This window comes from Chelonia mydas, chromosome 2 (assembly GCF_015237465.2).
Source record: "Chelonia mydas isolate rCheMyd1 chromosome 2, rCheMyd1.pri.v2, whole genome shotgun sequence".
Classification (NCBI taxonomy): domain Eukaryota; kingdom Metazoa; phylum Chordata; order Testudines; family Cheloniidae; genus Chelonia; species Chelonia mydas.
The window spans coordinates 178223086-178246266 of NC_057850.1; the positions used below are offsets into that span (position 1 = coordinate 178223086).

The 23181-nt window shown below is 45.0% G+C and overlaps 1 protein-coding gene across 2 annotated transcripts in view; it reads right to left on the reverse strand.

Annotated features, from left to right (window-relative positions):
- The window catches only part of STAC (SH3 and cysteine rich domain), a 196011-nt gene extending 174497 nt beyond the window's left edge, over positions 1-21514 (reverse strand). For both annotated transcript variants that reach the window (XM_043540672.1, XM_007057225.4), the window contains exons 1-2: positions 21465-21514; positions 1209-1275 (exon numbers count right to left, since the gene is read on the reverse strand). The gene's annotated coding sequence lies outside the window, so the exon portion shown is untranslated. The remainder of the gene's footprint in view (positions 1-1208; positions 1276-21464) is intronic.
- Positions 21515-23181: the final 1667 nt, after the last annotated feature.

A 23181-nucleotide genomic window follows, 5' to 3' on the forward strand; every position in this document is an offset into this window, starting at 1 on the left:
TCCACTATGATCCTTGGTAAATTGTTCCAATGCTTTCATTACCCTCACTCTTACAAATGTATGCGTTACTTCCAGTCTGAATTTGTCTAACTTCGGCTTCCAGCCATTGGATTGTGTTATACCTTTTTCTGCTAGACTGAAGAGCCCATATATCAAATATCTATTCCCCATGTAGTTATGTATAGAGTATAAAGTCACCCCTTAACCTTCTCTTTGTTAAGCTAAACAGATTGACCTCCTTGAGTCTATCACTATAAGACATGTTTTTTAATCCTTTAATCATTCTTGTGGATTTCCTCTTAAGTCCCTCCAATTTATCAAGATCCCTCTTGAATTGTGGACTCCAAAACTGAACCCGGTATTCCACAAACTGTCGCACCAGTGCCAAGTACAGAGGTAAATAACCTCTCTGCTCCTACTCAAGACTGCCCTGTTTATGCATCCAAATGTATAAGCTTTCACTGATTAATACAAACTTGTTTTAACATTCCTTACAATTTGACATGAGATACAGCACTAACCTTGCCTGTATAACCAAGACTTGGATTGAGAATGAGCCATCTGTACGTCCAGCTCTACCTTACTAGCTACCCAACACAACACATGCTTATGGCAGGACAAATAAAAGCCCCCCCCCCAAAAAAAAACATAGGGGGAGACGCAGAAGGGGAGATAATATGGACACAAAAGCCATTGTGAGTACCTTACATGGCATGGGAATCCAGGAATGGAAATATCTCATCCTCTCCTCTCCCTAAGTGGTATAAAGATAACCCCCATTCTCCTGAGGTAACCAAATGGCTGTCCAGCATGACACTAAAGACCTCCACGCTCCTGACTCTCAGACTCCAAAGACTAGGTCTGATATTCAGCCTACTGGCTGATAAGAGCAATCAAAGTGCTCCATACAGTGAGTTCCTGTGTTCTCCTTAACAGCATAGTAGTAATGAAAGGAAGAAGAATACTAAGAGAAGTTCATCATAAGATGAGCATGTGGGCATCAGTGTTAATATCAAATTTGCATTCAAGCTATAAGAAAACAGGGAAGCATAAAATATTGTGTGCCCAGAGATGGGAAGGAGGGTTTTGCCTGCTGGGGAAATTCAGAGAGGTGATCATTCTTAAAAACAGATTGTAAAGCTCTTTACTAACATTAGTGAGCAGTTACTCATACAAGTAGCTCCACTGAAGTCAATGGAAACACTTACGTAAGAACCTTTTCATCAGAATGAGTAAGGAGTCCACAGTCTGGCCCTTCTGTATTTATTTCTGCATCTGAAATAAACAACATTCAGTGCCTCTCATTCTCTCTTCCATTTTTATTTGAAAATGTCTAGCATGTCCATATAAAAAACCAACAACCCACACTCAATGTGACAAACCTATCAAGTATTAGTAAGCGATAAGCATAAATAAGTATTTCTCTACATGGGGACAATTCAAATATTTTATGGCTGTACCTTTCCACACTTGTTCAAATGAATGACTGAATTTCTGACAAGCTCACTACATATTACAATACTACTAAAAGGAACCACGAACAACACAGTGAATCAATTAATAAAGGTTAATACATTATCTTAGATACTTATATCTGAGCAACTGAGGTCTCCTGAGTGACCTATCAGGGATAGATTACAGTTTTAGAAGACAAAATTACTTCTTTACTTTGATTATGTGCTTTGAAGAAAAAAAAAGCTATAGAAGTATTAAGGACCCAACCCACCATTAATAGAATTCAATAGAAGTCTTTCAAACAACTTCCATGGACATTGGATCAGGCCCTAAAATTGACCAAAATAACAGAGGGGCATTAAGAGCTCAAAGCCATTCTGTTGTGATGACATGAAAGTTTAAACCTTGCTTAAACTTGCAGGAAAAGACCAAAAGGTAAAACATTTGCTGCTCTACAGAAGCCTGATGCACTCGAGACATTCTGCCAATAAATCATCGCATTTTAGATGCGACTTGCCAACTAGAGTTCAAGGCAAGATTTTCCAGTAGGCTTTCTAAGCAGAAAAATCTTGCCAACAAGTACACAGTAGCTTGATTTAATGATATTTAGGGTGAATAGCTTCAACAGTATTTTGCCCTTCTTTTAATCCAACCATGTTACCAATTTCAATATGAAGAATAGATTTATTAAAACAGTATATGATTTTTGATCAGTCCAGAAGTTTGCCATTCTATAGTGACAATGGCTGCTCTGAAACAGTTAAACTGACTGTCTACTAAGCCTCACAAGTAATCCTAACTCAAATTTGTTTGTTTTCCTTCATGTTATTTAAATTATTCCACTCCAACTGAACTGTCAGAGGGTCATGAACATTTCTCTACTGTGTAATACAGTTTAATTACGTGGCTTTCAATATAATTTTTTTTCAACTTTGCAATGCAGTAATGAATATTTGCCTAGGTAGATCAAATATCAGGCTTCAGTCTAAATCTATTGAAGTTAAATTGGACAGCCAATAAATTAGGGTTCAGAGATCAAGATTTAAAATAGCAATGCTTGACAACAGACATTAGTTATTAATAAGGCTTACGCAAGAACTCAGAACAGTGCAAGTGATGGAAGGCGGTTGGCTGAAAGGTGATTAATGACTAAAAGACCATGTGCCACTTGGCAACTTCCTCTAGCATAGGTATGAGCTAGGGATTTAGAATGACAGCTCTTTGCTAATGAGGTTTCTTACTTAGGAAACAGATTAACCTTTCAAAGACAAGTTTCTTGGTGCTGTCACTGTCTGTCTCAATCGTACTTGCAATCAGAAGAGATCTTGAAGGTTACCATCATTAGAGCTGAGCAAATAATTTGCAACAAATAATTTATTCCGTGACTCTAGTTCTAAATATTCAAAGAAGTGTCCACTAATTTTCCTGTCTCTGTTTTCGGATACCCAGCTTTAAACTCTGATGGTTTGATTTTTAGAGGTGCTCAACACCCACACCCACAACTCCAGGTGAAGTCAGTGGGAACTACAGAAGCTCTGCACCTCAAAAAACCCACAGGCCCTAACTTTCTCAAGTTGGACAACCAGAAATCAAGACACCCAGAATTAATGGACATTATTAAAAAAAATCTGTCTTTAATTTCTCTGCTTGTGGAATATCCAGAGCAGATTGCAATTCCCAGACACCAATTGGTTATTAGATTATTTTTCTAATTTTTAAAATTGATTGACCTCAAAGAGTCTGCTCTATTTGGCATACAAGCTGCATTGCTTAGTTGTAACTGATCAGATAGTCACATGACATTGTCATGAGATTTCTTCACTGACTGGTCAATTTTGCAAGCACTTCCAGCGCACATACTCTCATGTGTGAATTGAACATTTGTTTTTTGTGAATGTGCTTTTGGAGAACATTCATGCTGGGTGAATTTGATCATTCAAATGTTCATGAAAAGTGAATGCTGAAGCAATCCACCCATAGAGTCTCAAGATTTTTAAGACCAAAATAGACCATTACAATCATATAGTCTAACCCAGGGGTCTCAAACTCAAATGACCATGAGGGCCACATGACGACTAGTGCATTGGCCCGAGGGCCGCATCACTGACACCCTACCCTTGTTGCCCCCACCCCCACTCCACCCCTTCCATGAGGCCCCTCCCCTGCCCTGCCTCTTCCCATCCCTTCCCTGCCCCCATTCCTACTCCCTTCCCCAAGGGCAGGCAGTTGAGGTGCAGAAGGTGTGCAGGGTATGGCAGGGGGCTCAGGGCAGGGTGTAGGGGTGTGGGGTGCGGCAGGGGGTCGGGGGGCAGGGTGCGGCAGTGGGCTCAGGGCAGGGAGTGCAGGAGGTGTGCAGGGTGCAGCAGGAGGCTCAGGGCAGGGAGTTGGGGTGTGGGGTTCAGGAGGGGTGAGGAGTGCAGGGGGCTCCGGGCAGGGGGTTGGAGTGCAGGAGGGGTGCGGCAGGGGCTCAGAGCAGGGAGTTGAGGTGCAGGAGGTGTGCAGGGTGCAGCAGGAGGCTCAGGGCAGGGAGTTGGGGTGTGGGGTGCAGGTGGCTCTGGGCAGGGGGTTGGGGTGCAGGAGGGGTGCGGCAGGGGCTCAGGGCAGGGAGTTGGGGTGCGGGGTGCAGGCTCCAGCCCTGAGCCACCGCTTACCTAGAGCGGCTCTGGGGTGGCAGCGGCGCACACAGGGGCCAGGGCAGGCTCGCTGCCTGCCTGCCTGCCCTGGCCCTGTGCAGCTTTGCTCCGCTCCAGGAAGCGGCCGGAATCGTGTCCCTGGGGTGGGGTGGGTGGCATACGGCTCCATGTGCTGCTCTTGCTGCTCCTCCAGGCACGGCCCCCTGAAGCTCCCATTGGCCGTGGTTCCCCGTTCCCGGCCAACGGAAGCTACGGCGGGGGGGCCGTGCCTGGGAGCTAGAGTAATGCACGGAGCCCTCTGCCCACCCCCGGGGGCCGCAGGGGCATGGTTCCGACCGCGTCAGAGAGCGGCCGGGCGTTCGCAGCACCACGGGGTAGGCGGAAGGGGGCGCGGGAGGGAAGGGGCGCGGGGAGCTTGGCTGGCTGCATGCAGGCCATGTGTTTGAGACCCCCGGTCTAACCTCCAGGATAACACAGAATGTGACCCATTAATTCTTGCAGTGGAGGGACTTATTCTTCCTTACTATTAGTGATAAAGTCAAAGCAAATTCGTTAAAACAAACAAGAGACTATTCCTGGAATATGTTGTGGAGACGAGGTAGAGCCATAGCCACCCTCCAACCCCACCCCGAAACAGCTGAGACTCTTTGGAGGGGTCTAGCTGTTGCACAGTCCCTCACTCACAGGGATTCTTTTCTGGGGATGGTTCTGGTTCCACCCCACTTCAGCACCAAGTGGTACTTTCAAGGCACAGTCTAACCCCAAATGCTTTAGGATAGCTTGAGTAAGAAAAGTGATAGGACTACAAAACCAAATTCAATTCTAAATAGAACACAGCACTGGAACCCCGCTCTGGATACATTTCAGCCAGTGTCTTAGTCCCCTGCTTTGCATTGCAGTTCACGCTGACAACATATATTGTCAGCCCAACTGTGACAGCGTGAGTAGTATTTTCAGACCAGCTTCACAGTATTCGGGAAGAGGAGAGTGACACAAATGATTCATCATGAGACACTTCAAACTGTAAATTTTCAGAACACCCTGAAATTTTAAAAAGGCAACAAACAAGATCAAAAACTTAAGCACTGCTCTGCCAATCTCCTGGTTTAGATACCCAGGCCTGCCTCCCTAATTTTTACTTTCTCTAGCTCTGAATTTACATGTGACCTGCTGGAGTTTCAGCCTATTTCCCAGCCCGACTCACAGCTTGCACATAAACAGCTACTGTGCTCATATGGAGCTCCATTCTTGTATTTGTCGGTTTAGTTTATGGATTTTACCATGACAGTGCAATTAGCAGGTAATGTGCATGTTTCTTGTTTAGTAATAGGCAGCAGGAGCCTTAATTGAAAATATGCTAATTTCAAAATGAACTGTTATTTTTAGAGATGCATATGCATTCATACTAGCCAATTCATTGAAATAAATTGCATGAATTCTTAGAGATTCATAGATTCACAGGTATTTAGGTCAGAAGGAACCATTATGATCATCTAGTCTGCCCTCCTGCACAACGCAGGCCACAGAATTTCATCCACCACCCCCGCAAAAAACCTCTCACCTATGTCTGTGCTACTGAAGTCCTCAAATCATGGTTTAAAGACTTCAAGGAGCAGAGAATCCTCCAGCAAGTGACCCCTGCCCCATGCTACAGAGCAAGGCGAAAAACCTCCAGGGCCTCTTCCAATCTGCCCTGGAGGAAAATTCCTTCCCGACCCCAAATATGGCGATCAGCTAAACCCTGAGCATATGGGCAAGATTCATCAGCCAGACACCCAGGAAAGAACTCAGATCCCACCCCATCTAATATCCCATCACAGGCCATTGGGCCTATTTACCATGAATATTTAATTACCAAAACCATGTTATCCCATCATAGCATCTCCTCCATAAACTTATCGAGTTTAATCTTAAAGCCAGATAGATCTTTTGCCCCCAGTGCTTCCCTTGGAAGGCTGTTCCAAAACTTCACTCCTCTGATGGTTCAAAACCTTCGTCTAATTTCTAGTCTAAATTTCCTTGTGGCCAGTTTATAACCATTTGTTCTTGTGTCCACATTGGTACTGAGCTTAAATAATTCCTCTCCCTCTCCGGTATTTATCCCTCTGATATATTTATAGAGAGCAATCATATCTCCCCTCAACCTTCTTTTAGTTAGGCTAAACAAGCCAAGCTCCTTGAGTCTCCTTTCATAAGACAAGTTTTCCATTCCTCGGATCATCCTAGTAGCCCTTCTCTGTACCTGTTCCAGTTTGAATTCATCCTTCTTAAACATGGGAGCCAGAACTGCACACAGTATTCCAGGTGAGGTCTCACCAGTGCCTTGTATAATGGTACTAAAACCTTCTTATCCCTACTGGAAATACTTCTCCTGATGCATCCCAAGACCGCATTAGCTTTTTTCACGGCCATATCACATTGGCGGCTCATAGTCATCCTATGATCAACCAATACTCCAAGATCCTTCTCCTCCTCCGTTACTTCTAATTGATGTTTGAAGGGTTTCTTCAGGTATGTTGGCAACAAGAAGAAAGCCAAGGAAAGTGTGGGCCCCTTACTGAATGAGGGAGGCAACCTAGTGACAGAGGATGTGGAAAAAGCTAATATGCTCAATGCTTTTTTTGCCTCTGTCTTCACTAACAAGGACAGCTCCCAGACTGCTGCGCTGGGCATCACAACATGGGGAGTAGATGGCCAGCCCTCTGTGGAGAAAGAGGTGGTTAGGGACTATTTAGAAAAGCTGGACGTGCACAAGTCCATGGGGCCGGACGAGTTGCATTGAAGAATGCTAAAGGAATTGGCGGCTGTGATTGCAGAACCATTGGCCATTATCTTTGAAAACTCATGGCGAACGGGGGAAGTCCCAGATGACTGGAAAAAGGCTAATGTAGTGCCAATCTTTAAAAAAGGGAAGAAGGAGGATCCTGGGAACTACAGGCCAGTCAGCTTCACCTCAGTCCCCGGAAAAATCATGGAGCAGGTCCTCAAAGAATCAATCCTGAAGCACTTACATGAGAGGAAAGTGATCAGGAACAGTCAGCATGGATTCACCAAGGGTCGGTCATGCCTGATTAATCTAATCGCCTTCTATGATGAGATTACTGGTTCTGTAGATGAAGCGAAAGCAGTGGATGTATTGTTTCTTGACTTTAGCAAAGCTTTTGACACGGTCTCCCACAGTATTCTTGTCAGCAAGTTAAAGAAGTATGGGCTGGATGAATGCACTATAAGGTGGGTAGAAAGTTGGCTAGATTGTCGGGCTCAACGGGTAGTGATCAATGGCTCCATGTCTAGTTGGCAGCCGGTGTCAAGTGGAGTGCCCCAGGGGTCGGTCCTGGGGCCGGTTTTGTTCAATATCTTCATAAATGATCTGGAGGATGGTGTGGATTGCACTCTCAGCAAATTTGCGGATGCTACTAAACTGGGAGGAGAGGTAGATACGCTGGAGGGCAGGATAGGATACAGAGGGATCTAGAAAAATTGGAGGATTGGGCCAAAAGAAATCTGATGAGGTTCAATAAGGATAAGTGCAGGGTCCTGCACTTAGGACGGAAGAACTCAATGCACCGCTACAGACTAGGGACCGAATGGCTAGGCAGCAGTTCTGCAGAAAAGGACCTAGGGGTGACAGTGGACGAGAAGTTGGATATGAGTCAGCAGTGTGCCCTTGTTGCCAAGAAGGCCAATGGCATTTTGGGATGTATAAGTAGGGGCATAGTGAGCAGATCGAGGGACGTGATCATTCCCCTCTATTCGACATTGGTGAGGCCTCATCTGGAGTACTGTGTCCAGTTTTGGGCCCCACACTACAAGAAGGATGTGGATAAATTGGAGAGAGTCCAGCGAAGGGCAACAAAAATGATTAGGGGTCTGGAACACATGAGTTATGAGGAGAGGCTGAGGGAACTGGGATTGTTTAGTCTGCAGAAGAGAAGAATGAGGGGGGATTTGATAGCTGCTTTCAACTACCTGAGAGGTGGTTCCAGAGAGGATGGTTCTAGACTATTCTCAGTGGTAGAAGAGGACAGGACAAGGAGTAATGGTCTCAAGTTGCAGTGGGGGAGGTTTAGGTTGGATATTAGGAAAAACTTTTTCACTAGGAGGGTGGTGAAACACTGGAATGCGTTACCTAGGGAGGTGGTAGAATCTCCTTCCTTAGAAGTTTTTAAGGTCAGGCTTGACAAAGCCCTGGCTGGGATGATTTAATTGGGGATTGGTCCTGCTTTGAGCAGGGGGTTGGACTAGATGACCTCCTGAGGTCCCTTCCAACCCTGATATTCTATGTGTCCCCAGCTTATAACTAAAATTCTTGTCATTAATCCCTAAATGCATAACCTCACACTTGTCACTATTAAATTTCATCCTATTACTATTACTCCAGTTTACAAGGTCATCCAGATCCTCCTGTAGGATATCCCTGTCCTTCTCTAAATTGGCAACACCTTCCAGCTTTGTATCATTTTTCACTAGGAGGGTGGTGAAACACTGGAATGCGTTACCTAGGGAGGTGGTGGAATCTCCTTCCTTTGAGGTTTTTAAAGTCAGGCTTGACAAAGCCATGGCTGGGATGATTTAGTTGGGGATTGGTCCTGCTTTGAGCAGGGGGTTGGACTAGATGACCTCCTGAGGTCCCTTATGATTCTATGATTCTATGATCCGCAAACTTTATTAGCACACTCCCACTTTTTGTGCCGAGGTTAGTAATAAAAAGATTAAATAAGATTGGTCCCAAAACCGATCCTTGAGGAACTCCACTGGTAACCTCCCTCCAGCCTGACAGTTCACCTTTCAGTAGGACCCGTTGTAGTCTCCCCTTTAACCAATTCCTTATCCACCTTTCAATTTTCCTATTGATCCCCATCTTATTCAATTTAACTAATAATTCCGCATGTGGCACGGTATCAAACGCCTTACTGAAATCTAGGTAAATTAGATCCACTGTGTTTCCTTTGTCTAAAAAATCTGTTATTTTCTCAAAGAACGAGATAAACTCCCTTGGCAAGTAAGTTAGACTGACCAAAACTCTGTCAGCTTATTTTGGAGCTCAAGCTTCTCAGTCTACTAAGGCATGATCTCCATGCCAGGGAGATGTCTCCTAAGCATTACATCCCTTCATCCTTCACATGACATCAGGGGTAGCTGTAATTTTCATCTGGTATTTTACTTACCATATTTTAAGTACATCACAGAAGGGACAGTATTTTCAATAGGTCTTTATACTGCACCTAGCACATGGGACATTAATCACAATTAGGTCTTTGGATGTTACCACAGTATAAATAATGATTAGCATGAGAGGTTTTTTTTGTTTTGTTTTTTTTGAGATAATGCTAATCATGCTAATCACATTCCTTATACATTACACACACTTTGGGGCAACCTGTTTTTTTAAGTGTGGGGACGGGTGAGAGAGAGAGAAAAAAGGGGAAGAGAAAACCCTTGTGTTGGGCCATGGCTAGAGCTCAGAAATATTAATACACACAAAAAATTGAAAATACAAAACAAAACTTCACAAAAATCCATGGGAGGTGGTGCTTTCCCATTTGTCCCACTGTGGGGTCAGGATCTTGCTGGCTGGGAGAATGAGCTGAAGCGCTGATAATCATAGAATCATAGAATATCAGGGTTGGAAGGGACCTTAGGAGGTCATCTAGTCCAACCCCCTGTTCAATCCCCAACTAAATCATCCCAGCCAGGGCTTTGTCAAGCCTGACCTTAAACTTCTAAGGAAGGAGATTCCACCACCTCCCTAGGTAACACATTCCAGTGCTTCACCACCCTCCTAGTGAAAAAGTTTTCCTAAAATCCAACCTAAACCTCCCCCACTACAACTTGAGACCATTACTCCTCGTTCCGTCATCTGCTACCACTGAGAACAGTCGAGATCCATCCTCTTTGGAACCCCCTTTCAGGTAGTTGAAAGCAGTTATCAAATCCCCCCTCATTCTTCTCTTCTGCAGACTAAACAATCCCAGTTCCCTCAGCCTCTCCTCATAAGTCATGTGTTCCAGTCCCCTAATCATTTTTGTTGCCCTCCACTGGACTCTTTCCAATTTTTTCATATCCTTCTTGTAGCGTGGGGCCCAAAACTGGACACAGTACTCCAGAGGAGTTCTCACCAACGTCAAATAGAGGGGAACAATCACGTCCCTCGATCTGCTTGCAATGCCCTTCTTATACATCTCAAAATGCCATTGGCCTTCTTGGCAACAAGGGCACACTGTTGACTCATATCCAGCTTCTCGTCCCCTGTTAACACCTAGGTCCTTTTCTGCAGAACTGCTGCCTAGCCAGTCGTTCCCTAGTCTGTAGCAGTGCATGGGATTCTTCCGTCCTAAGTGCAGGACTCTGCACTTGTCCTTGTTGAGCCTCATCAGATTTCTTTTGGCCCAATCCTCCAATTTGTCTAGGGCCCTCTGTATCCTATCCCTGCCCTCCAGCATATCTACCTCTCCTCCCAGTTTAGTGTCATCTGCAAACTTGCCAAGGTGCAATCCACGCCATCCTCCAGATCATTAAAGAAGATACTGAACAAAACTGGCCCCAGGACCTACCCTTGGGGCACTCCGCTTGATACCGGCTGCCAATTAGACATGGAGCCATTGATCACTACCTGTTGAGCCCGACAATCTAGCCAGCTTTCTATCCACCTTATAGTCCATTCATCCAGCCCATACTTCAACTTGCTGGCAAGAATACTGTGGGAGACCGTGTCAAAAGCTTTGCTAAAGTCAAGGAATAACACGTCTACTGCTTTCCCCTCATCCACAGGGCAAGTTATCTCGTCAAAGAAGATTAGATTAGATTAGTCAGGCATGACTTGCCCTTGGTGAATCCATGCTGACTGTTCCTCTCCTCTAAGTGTTTCAGAATTGATTCCTCGAGGACCTGCTCCATGATTTTTCTAGGGACTGCGGTGAGGCCGACTGGCCTGTAGTTCCCCAGATCCTCCTCCTTCCTTTTTTAAAGATGGGCACTACATTAGCCTTTTTCCAGTCATCTGGGACCTCCCCCAATCGCCCTGAGTTTTCAAAGATAATGGCCAATGGCTCTGCAATCACATCCACCAACTCCTTTAGCACTCTCAGATGCAGCGTATCCGGCCCCATGGGCTTGTGCTCGTCCAGCTTTTCTAAATAGTCTCAAACCACTTCTTTCTCCACAGAGGGCTGGTCAGAGGGCTCCTCCCCATGTTGTGCTGCCCAGTGCAGTACTCTGGGTGCTTACCTTGTTCGTGAAGACAGAGGCAAAAAAAGTATTGCGTACATTAGCTTTTTCCACATCCTCTATCACTAGGTTGCCTCCCTCATTCGGTAAGGGGCCCACACTTTCCTTGACTTTCTTCTTGTTGCTAACATACCTGAAGAAACCCTTCTTGTTACTCTTAACATCTCTTGCTAGCTGCAACTCCAGCTGTGATCTGGCCTTCCTGATTTCACTGCTGCATGCCTGAGCAATATTTTTATACTCTTCCCTGGTCATTTGTCCAGTCTTCCACTTCTTGTAAGCTTCTTTTTTGTGTGTAAGATCAGCAAGGATTTCAATGTTAAGCCAAACTGGTCGCCTGCCATATTTATTATTCTTTCTACACATCAGGATGGTTTGTCCCTGTAACCTCAATAAGGATTCTTTAAAATACAGCCAGCTCTCCTGGACTCCTTTCCCCCTCATGTTATTCTCCCAGGGAATCCTGCCCATCAGTTCCCTGAGGGAGTCAAAGTCTGATAAATCTGTTTTTAAAAAGCAAAGTTAGCTGGGAAGAATAGGCCAATGAGAGATGAAGATGCCCTCCCTCATTGGGACAATTAGTGAGGAGCAGTCTACACAGCCTCCTGGATGATCTCCCAAAGGTTTTTAATATCGGTAGCCAGCCATCTCTCCTATTCCTCTCTGAAGTTCTTTGCAGAGATTCTGTCCTCCTGCTAGAGTTTTGTGGTGGCTTAGTTCAGCTCCCACTGAAGTCACTGAAAAGAGCCAAGTTGTCTTCAGTGGGACTTAGATCTGGTCTGTTGTCCTCCTCTCAATTTGCCCAGGCATGTTGTAAAGCTAAATCCTGACTGCACATATCTGCCAACATCTTGTTGCAAAAATCTTAGTGGATAGGAAATGGGAATATATGTTTATATACATTCAGATACAAAGTCCAAGTATGTACTTTCCCATGTTTAGCTATTGTAACAAAATCCCAATAATGGGAAAAAGCTGACTATGTTTTCATACCATATGTCAAACATTCTTATTCTCTCTGTCATGACGACACATCCTAAGAAGGTGAATGATTGGGGGTAATTAGTGTCCATGATAACATTACCTATAGCTTTATCATCACTTAATTAACCCTGATTAATGTCAAAAGAAAACATAGAAATGTCAATGCATTTTCAATAACTCTCTACTGGTGTGATTAAAAGAACGGGTAATGTCATCGTAAAGATGTACACTGGAAAGATAGGGATCAAAATATGCATTCCAGTTTTAGTTTATTTTTTTCTGCAAGGGGTTTGCCCTCTGACTCCAAGGATCAACATCAACAATCCCAAGATACTGTAGCGCTGATGATGAAATTTCAATCCTACATGGGATGAAATAGGAAGAGAAGAAATGTTGACATTAAAAACCAAAAATGAAAGGCAAATACTTGAATGGAATTAAATCATGGGAGTGCCTGGAGGAAACTGAATGTGGACAGTCTAACTTCTTACAAAAGTGAGGGAAACAAGGAATTGCTTGGAAACATTTGAGTAACAGAGATATTCCAGAGGACTTCCATTCATTCACATTTCTGGTTTCATATGAAGCCACCCTGGACAGAACCCAGAGCTCATTCAAAATCTCAGCACAAGTCTTAAACTGAACCTTTTGGTAGGTTGGAAAAAGTACACTTCATTGGCCGCCACACTTTCAGGCCTCTATATGTCTTGATTGCAGCCTAGATCAGAGATAGAAGTTCCAAAATACCACAAGAAAGAAGTTCCAAAATACCACAAGAAAGAAGTTCCAAAATACCACAAGTTGCATTACTTCCAGCTAGACTGGAAACAGCCAGGAGCAACTTCAAGTCTTATAACAAAGCCCATCCTTATATTTCCAGCCAACCTGTGCAGACATCATGGGTTCAGTTACACATCTGGGCTGAGATTTCCAAAACAGTGCTCTAAAACTTAAGTGCTCTGCATAATGGAAGGTGTGGGGTTAAATATCCTGCACTGATTTGAAAATGTCAGCTCCTAAGTCTTGATTATTTGTTTCATTTACTGTCTAATGTCCACAGTTAAGAGCTTAGTTTGTCAGAAAAAGATGACTATTTAGAAAGTTTGAGACTTTTAGCCAATACATTAGTAAATTATTGTATTACCACATTTTCAAATTACACAATGGTGGGGAAAGAGGGTTTATACTTTGATCACTTTGTCATACTTTATATTAAAGTGGTGTCTACACAATTGGGTATATTCACCATTTCCAAAATCCCAATGGATTTTCTTATCTATTAGCATTATTTCCTCAAAGTATTGGAAACCTTCAATAAATGCACTTTAAAAAGGAAAAACCCGGGGAAGCTAATGAGTTCAGTGATGTAACTTTGGAAAGCCACAGCTCAGCTGATCACGTGAAGAAGAGCTCTGTGTAGCTTGAAAGCTTCTCTCTCTCACCAAGAGAAGTTGGTCCAATAAAAGATATTACCTCACCCACCTTGTCTCTCATATATCTGAGATATATTTTGTAATACACACACAAGTTCCCATTATTTTCATATAGTTACTTTACATAATATACCAGAACTTACACTGAGCACGGAGCACTGAGACTCAAAGGCAGGACACAAAAAACATTGGACTAAATTAATCTTGCACAAGTCAGCACAACTCCACTGAAATCACAGACACACCTGGAATAAGCAGTACAACTCTACGGACTTTGCTTCCATTGAAGCCAAAGAAGGGGTCAAATAGGTTCAACAGCAAGTCTGTTGCTTGCCTTCAGTGATCACTTACCCCAATATGTATTTGGTCCATTATGTGCAATGAGGATTTTCGATCAATAAGTTTGAATGATCACTAAGGACAACGGACAAATTGGTTATAGGCGACCTAATGATCAGTGGCTAAAAGCACAGCTCTGCATTTCTATGATATTTTCCTTATATAAATTGTGCTAACTGTATTTTCCCTACTGGATTCCTTCCCCCTGTATTCCTGTAGCCTTGCGCTAGTGTTTAACCTAACATTTGCATGGATTTAAGACTGCTCCCTGACCATTAGTCTTGTCAACTGAAGATGGTTGGCATGTGCATTCATTTTACTAAGCCTTTACTTAAATAGATGAGGGGAGAAAATGTTGCTGGAACTAAAAGGAGATTACCTATATGTATGTGAATCTCAAGATGCAACAGGCTTTATTAGGCAATGATACCACCCTGAAATTAGGTACATTTTCTTGATCCCCATTACAATTTATCGTGAGCAAAGAGCAGCTGTGCCAGTATGTATAGGGAAGAAACCAATGAAATGCAAATTCGCAAAGGACTAATTACCAAGCAGGCAGAAAAACTTCTATTTTGAGTCTGTTGAATAGGGGATTAATTTCTTATGCCATGTAATGGAACATGAAATCTGCTAGATTAGGCTGCTGTATGCCCACTGTTTTCAGATTCTTACTGAACCACTCTAGAGTTGCATGAATTTCAGCAGAAAACAGAGGAAAAAGGCTCTCAATTATATACAGCACACTTCACTAAATGGTCTGTCAAGCAATCCTACAACAACTCCAAGTTCTCTTAACACATCTTTCTAATGAAGACATACTTCTCAAGTATGAAACAGAAATGCACAGTTCTTATTTTGGCTCTCAGCAGATGCTGAAACCTGGGACCAGATTCCACTAAAAAAAGAAAGAAAGAAAAAGCATCTTTGAAGTGTTTATTTTCCTTGGATTAATAACAACTGACACACATTTAATGAGCATGTTTTCACTCTATTTAGTGATAATTGCTTGCAATGCTTGAAGTTAAAGTGAAGTACATCAAGAGACCTATCCGTAGGCAGAAGGGCAGCAAAACTGTTACTTTCCCCCCAAAAGATCTAAAGAACTGATCCCCATCAAGTAAATAGTTTCATTTCAGAAGGATTTCATTGTAGTTTTACTGCCACGCTAAATCACAGAGGGCTACTACACTATAATACCTTAGATTTAGGAGGTTCCAGTAACTGAATTTATAGCTAGCTAGATGAACCATATTACTGTACCTTTAATCCCCTGCAAAATACTCTGATTTTTTAAGGCTATGAGCTATCTTTTTATTCTGTTACTTTCTATGCGGCCCATGAATTTGTAGCATTCAACCCACCCTGAAGTTCAAAGAGCAGCATTACCAACTTGACTTATTCTATTAGCATTCTAGATCTCCCGTAAAGAAAGAAGCAAAACTGAACTCCATGATGCTGAACTATTCTTCAATGAGACTTGGATTTGGCCCTATTTGCACTGAAGTTTTGGGGGGTTGTAAATATTTTGGATGAATTTTAGTATTTGTGAGCCACTTCTCTGTCACTTCCACAGCATCTGGGGTCCCTGCACATCCTTTACTAGTGCAGTTTAGTCTTGAGGATTCACACACAGCTGCATCCACTGGCCACTCCCCCATCTGCTTATCTAGAGTGAGCTGGTGTGACAGCACCCACTTTGGTCAGAGAGACGGGCACCGAGTTCACTCAGTGTGGCTGGGCAGTCAGTCGGCTCTTCTTGCCCGAGCCTCTATGGTAGTCCCATTCTGGGCTATGAAGAGTGTAAGTTTCAGTCCTGCTGGGGTGTGTGGGGTTTCCCCTCATACTTGGTGTGATCAGCTGACCCTGGTACCCTGGAAATCCCTTCGGTCCTTAAGCCTCTGAGGACAGGTGACCTACAGATATAGGAGAACCCCGGCCGACCCACACCGCTGGATACCAGCTCAGGGCCCTTAAACCAGACAGGTGGAATCAGGCCTCAACAACTTCTCCTGCTATGCCCTGAGCTCCTTCTGACCTCCCTGGGTTTTTGTAGGCTTCTGCAACCTGGGGCTCTGATCATCCCTTTTCTACGTGCTGCCTCTGAGCGACGTCTCAGCAGCTTGTTAGCAGGAGTTTCCTTCTCCAGCCCGCTTTCTCCTCTGGCAACCACCCTTCCCCTCAGCTCCTTTATTTTCCCAGTTGCTGTGAGGCTGCCAATCAGCACTGGCCAGCAGTTCCTGCAGTCAGCCCTTGGTTGCCAGGCCAGCATGGGATATACACACCCCATGACAGCATGTTTCTAGCCTCTGAGAACCTCACACCTACATCTTTGTTTTCAACACCCCTCTGAGGTAGGGAAATAATAAACAACAACTAACTATTATATATTATTTCCTTTTTACAGATGGAGATTGGAGGCAGAGATACTTAAGTGACTTGCTCAGCATCACACAGGCAAACTCTGACAGAGCCAGGGACTGAACCTAAATTTCTTGGATACACTCCAGGCCTCACTGAAGTTAATGGTAAACTTCCACTGACTTTATTGGGGCCAGGATTTCATCCCTTGAGTCCCAGTCCAGCCTCTTAACTGCAATACCATCCTCCTATATGCCTGTTCTCTAGCCATGCCTTCAATATCCCTTATGCACAACGATGAGAGAGGCACCTCTGAGCAGAGTTTTGCAGTGAGCACTTGGTATGAAGTCCTCCTATGCCCTCTGTCTGCTGCCAACTCTGCCAGTGGTGACAGCCCTGTGACAGTTCCACCGCATTTAAGGTACTATGAGAAAGATGCAGGATGTGGCCCAAAGAGAATTGGAGAGAGAGATGGAGCATGCAATGAATGACACGTCACCAAGCTATGCTCTCATGAAGGTATTGTGAATGTCAGCACAATAGCTATAAAAACCATTTACTCTAGTTTCCAAAATATGATTCTATGATTACTGATTTTAGGCCTCAATTCAGAACAGCAACTAAGCATATGCTTAAGTTCCCTTGACTTGGGATTTAAATACCATACTTAGGTGCTTTTCTGAATTGGGGCCTGTAACAGAGATACTACCCCAGCACACCCTCTTGCAGACCAGAGTGGCAACACAGTATTTCTGCCTCAGTTTCCCCATGGGGTCTTCAGCCCACTTCTGCTGTAGATGTGGCTTAGCCATCCAGCCAACTTGCTTTACAGAGTTCAACCCCTTCTGGGGTAGGGGAGTCCTTTAGTCAATATCCAAGAGAAGCACAAAACAACAGAATGTTTGGCCCAGCTGTGATTGGCTATCAGTCCCTTTGCTTGCAGGCAGGCCCCAGCTGCAATGGCTTGTCTCAACACCCAGTATCAGGTTCCTAGGATTCAGTCAAACCAAATGTCTGGTCCAGGCCCGCTCTCCTACCAAGAGGTTCAGGCAGTCTGCAGTCTCCAGCTACCACCTGGCCCCAGCCAACTTCCTGTCACACACTGAGACTGCCTGTCTGCTCTCCTTCACCATCAGGCCTCAACTGTTAGGCTTCTCTCCTTTTAAGTCCAGCTCCCAGGCCTAACACCCAGTGCAAGTGAATAGGGCTAACGGAACCAGTCTCCTCTTTAACCCCTTCCCATCTGGTGTGGGGTTTATATGACCTGTCACAGGGCCTGTACACACAGTGTTACACACAGCTCAATGTCTAATGCAGGGGTCGGCAATCTTTCAGCAGTGGTGTGCCAAGTCTTCATTTATTCACTTTAATTTAAGGTTTTGTGTGCCAGTAATACATTTTAACGTTTTTTAGAAGGTCTCTCTCTCTATGTCTATATATTATATAACTAAACTATTGTCGTATGTAAAGTAAACAAGGTTTTCAAAATGTTTAAGAAACTTCATTTAAAGTTAAATTAAAATGCTGATCTTACGCCGCCGGCCCGCTCAGCCTGCTGCAAGCCTGGGGTTCCGTTCACCTAGGCCAGCAGGGGGCTGTGTGGGGCCTGCGGCTGGGACCCCGGCTGGCAAGGGACCGGCAGCCAGAACCCCAGACCGGCAGCGGGCTGAGTGGGGCCAGTGGCTGGGACCCCAGACCAGCAGTGGGCTGAGTGGCTCAGCCCGCTGCCGCTCAGCGCACTACTGGTCTGGGGTTCCGTCCGCCGGCTCCTGCCAGCCAGGGTCCCAGCTGCCGGTCTGGGATCCCGGCCCTGCCCACATAGAGTGGGTACCTACCTTCTCCCTGGTTCTAGCCCATTCTCTTCCTCTCTGTCTGCACTGAGCTGAGGATGGGAGTGCACTGAACACAGGGCTGGGGGTGAAGGAGCAGGCTGTGGGTTGGGGTGTAGGGTCTGGCGAGGAGCTAGAATGAGGGAGGGGGCTCAGGGTTGGGGCAGGAGGTTTGGGTGTGGAGTGCTTACCTGGGTAGCTCCCATGTGGTGCGAGGGGTACAGGTGGGAATGTGGGGGAGGGGTGCAGGAGCTCCCATTTGGTGCTCACGGTGGGGTTGGGAATGTGGGGGGTGCAAGAGTCAGGGCATGGGGTGTGGGGGGGCTGGGAGTGTGTGAGGAGGGTGCAGGAGTCAGGGCAGAGGGCTAGGGGCATGTGTGAGGGGTGCTGGAGTCAGGGTGGGGATCGTGGGGGGGTGCAGGGGTCAGGGCAGGAGGCTGGGGTGTGTGGAAGGTGCAGGGATCAGGGCAGAGGGCTGGGTGTGTGTGAGGGGGTGCAGGGGTCAGGGCAGGAGGCTGGTGTGTGGGGGGTGCAGGGGTCAGGGCAGAGGACTGGGAGCGTGGGCTAGGGTCGTAGGGATGCTCCCAGCCCCCTGCCCAGAGTGGCTCATGGCAGGGGGCTGGAGGGGATATGCCCTGATTCCACCCCCAACCCCCTTCCCCAAGGCCCCGTCCCCACCTCTTCTCCGCCTCCTCCCCGGAGCAGCGAGTGCGCTGTGGCTCCGCTTCTCCCCCTTCCGCGCAAGGGCCATCAGCTGATTGGTGGCAGGGAGGGAGAGGAGGAGGGGCAGGAACCCAGCATACTGGGGGAAGAGGCGGGGGAGGGGGGACTTGCCTGCTCTGCAGCAGCAGCCGGCAGGACCAAGCTTCTTCACGCTTCCCCCGCGGGGGGGGGGGGGGGGGGGGGGGGGGGGGGGGGGGGGGGGGGGGGGCGGGGGAGCAGAGCGGGCCAGGGCGGGCAGGATTTTTAATGGCACACTGCTGCCTGCTGGGTTCCCGGCCTGGGTTCAGCAGCAGGCTGAGCAGGGCTGGCAGTTACAGCCTGGCTGACAAAAGCGTGCCATTAAAAATGGGCTCGCGCGCCGTCTTTGACACACGTGCCATAGGTTGCCGACCCCTGATCTAGCCCTTAATATGGAAGAGGATGAATAATAAGATGGCAAAATTTGTGGATAAGAGAAAATTATTTGGCTTTGTCTGGAGTGGATTATGAGGAACTTCAAAGGGGTTGCATGCATGTGGGCAACACAATGGCAGATAAAATTCAGCCTAGGTAGGCGAGAGAGCATACACATTGGGAAGAACTGTTTGTACTACTCACACATGGATGAGTTCTAAATCCACTGTAACCACCTATGGAAAAGAGCTAGGAAACACTGTGCACAGCCCAGTGGAAATATCTACTCCATTTGTTCTTTGAAGCATCCTTTATTGGCCACTGTCAGAGGCATTATACAGGACAAGATGTATCATTGGTTTGATCCAATATGCAAGTTACTCTGTGCCCGTGCACAGAACTTTTATGTGGACAATTAATCTCATCAAGACAGCTCTCTCTGTAAAACTAACAGAGCTGGAACTTTCTCCAGAAGCACACGTATTGACTATAAAGAGGTTTTGATGAGTCCATGCCCCAATTCTCTCTCCAATCAGCTATGACTTGACCCTTCCAGCTTCCTGACAGTGCTAAAACTTTCTTGTTTCTTAGCAGGAATGGCAAGCACCTTGATGTTTTCACCACTTGCTTTTTAACTTTTCACAATGGTAAACATTTTCATTCACAGGTTGAAATTAGAACCTACTGATCCCAGCATAAAAACCTCCAGATATACGTTACAGTCATATCAATGCTTCAGAATGATGGATGTTTTTGAAAAATACTGGTAAACTCTCAAAGAACATTGTGGGGAGGGGAACACATTTGATTTGGGGTAGTTCCTCTAATAAAACAAAAATGAAACCTTTTTTTTTTTTCACAATGCTGAATACAATAGTAGCTCCTTAAGGGAAGTGGTGTATAGCTTATCAGTAGATGCATTACAAATTAGAATGGACATAGCACTAAAGAATATATCATTGGGAACACTTCACAGTCTCTGGCTCTTCAACTTCTGGAAAACATAAAAGCTGAAAGCTATGTTCAGGGATAGTGGGTTTTTTTCTAAATGATTTATATAATATTACATAACCAGGTCACCTTATATTTTAAAAGATAAACCCCAAAATAGATCTGGAAACTATAACATAATGTTCAGCTGCATTGTATAGAAGAGAATGGTTGAAGTGTAATGGTTGTAGATGTTGAAACTCAAGAGATCTTCAAGTGGTTATCGGCACTCTAAGGATTATGCTAGCTACAGCTTATCCAAGTGATATCCATGTCCTTGGAAACAACATTTTTCTAAATTGTCCACCATAATCAAGGCTTTCTGCATATTGATATAGTAAATAATACAATGTTTTCAGTTTAAAAGATTTGGTTTTTATTATCTGGACACCTGAAAAACCCATTGATGCAAGTGGTTTATATAAATCTGTGTTAAACGTATCAGGGATAAGCATTAAAATACATGCTCAAAAACTCTCAAAACCTTGACTGAGTCACTGCAAGTACTGTATGCAGATGGGGAAGGGGAAGAGGCTTTGGCAACAAAAATCACCAGGATACGCTGCAAAAATGACATTTAAAATAGGGCAGTTTAGGTAAGGGGCTTCTTTTGGATGCACAAAGAGAAAGGGAAATGGGGAAACTCTTTATGTGATACAGTGGACTTCATTCTTTTGAGTTATATTCTGCTGTCCCTCGCTGTATGAAGTATATCTTGTTCTTGGTGACTCCAGTGGGAGCATGCTTGGGCACTATGTTTGTAAGGCCCGCCAGTGCCACTGGGGTTGCTGCACAGGCAGACAGAGCAGACTAGCCTTGAGGTATGGTGGTTTGATAGTCTATAGTTTAAAGCTAAATTACTCCCTCTACAGAAGAAGAGTCATGGTGAACTTCTGAATGTTCCAAGTTGGGTAAACTCTAAGGAAACTCAGCTACTTGCTTTAAATCACTAGAGTCTACAAAAACTGGCTGGAAATTGCATAAGAACATGAGCTCTCACAGGATTTCTGATACTTGTTTGCAGTGGGGTCAGAAATACCATGACAATAAGAAAGGAAAAATTACAGGAAAGCCTAGACAAAGTTTAAAACACTTACCAGCTAGGAGGAGAGGGATATGCAGCAGGCAGCAGCCAGTTATAAAAGGGCTGCATTAGGGCTGCAGCTTTCTGCCTCTGCTAAATTTAAAGGGCCAGCTACAGGAAGGCAAGCCAAGAAAGAGTCCCTATAAAAAACAGTGAAAGAAGGTAAGTATGGACCAGGCAAAGGTAAAGCAAGGGTCTTCTGAAGGAAGAGTTGCTTCTGTGTTTTGCATACCACCACTATATCACCATACATATAATTAAGTAATTAGAGCATGTGCCAGTTGTGACAATTTGCCTTCAGACTGCTTATGCACAAAATAGATCAAGAGCATAGATACAAACCACTGCTTAAATTTGAATAGTGATGGCTACACATCAGCCACTGCCCCCAGCAGAAACAGAAACAGCATATGAAGTCAGCACAATGCTGTTATATGACCTCACAGTCTCCTGACTGGTAGAGTAACACAAACAGGCAGAGTCCCTGGAATAACGATGATAAAAAACCACTGGCAACATTTAAAAAAGCATCTTAATGTCTTAGGAGCCTGATTCCCATTGTCATTCAAAGTCCCTTTTGAAACTTTTACCTCATGACTGTTTATTAGTGGAGGAGGTTACAAAGGCAGCTCCCCTCCTGCTGCTGCTGCCAGTTTCTTTTTTCTCTCAAAGGCAGGAAGGACAGACACACCTGTAAGTTTCTCAGAGTTAGTTCCTAAGAAGTACTTCTCACCTTGAAGGAGTCACACACCTTTTAGGGTCTGTGTGGGTGTCACAAGAAACACCCACCCACCTAGCACAATGACTCTGTTATGATATCTCCAGGAGAGCTGGGGGAACATAGCACGCACTCCTCCTGCTCAGTGCTGGGCCAGTTTGGCTGATCAGTATACAGGAGGCAGGGCCATGACCCAACCCTACCCCTTCCTGGACATCTGGAACAACTGTCAGGGCTAGAGTCTCTCTGTTTTTGCATAAGAAGAGCTCCAGCTTGGAGGTTTGTGTGGCCCTGGTTGATATACTGGGGATTGAACTAGGGACCTCTACAGCTAAAAGCATAAGCTACTACAGCTTGAGATAAAGCTCTGAAGTATGGGAGGAGATCTGGGCTCTATAACAACTCATATCCTCTGTGGATTGGCACAGATGTGAACCTGTAAAACACAATCACCAGTGTGTAACATATTTGCTCTGCTCAAAGGAAGCTCACCCCATGTATCTGAACCCCACAGAGAGTCATATCAATGTTTGTATAGTTCCCACCACAATGGGGCCCTGATCCATGACTAGGGCTTCTAGGTACTTAATAATCCCAGACAAGCCCTGATTTACATGCTACTATCTGTGCTGACACATCCGGGATCGAACAAGTGAACTGCCAGAGCTAAAAGCATGAGCAACTACCTCTTGAGCTGAAGAGGAAGGCTTGCAAAAGGGGCCTATAACAGACTCAGACCTTCTGTGGCTTGGCACAGCTAACCCACACTCACCAAGGGGTTCCAATCTCTCTTTCCTTCTTGAGCACCAGCGTAGGGATAGACATAATCTAGCCAACAATTGCTATAGATAACACAATGGTGTAGGTTATTTGGAGACCTCCTTGGGACTAAATCCTTTACTGATCACTGACAAAGTCTGGGGGGATCTATTACATTTATCTGTTTTAAGAGATTTGTTGCCCCAACTGCAAGTACGTGCCACCTCAGAGAATACTCCTCCCACCCATCCAA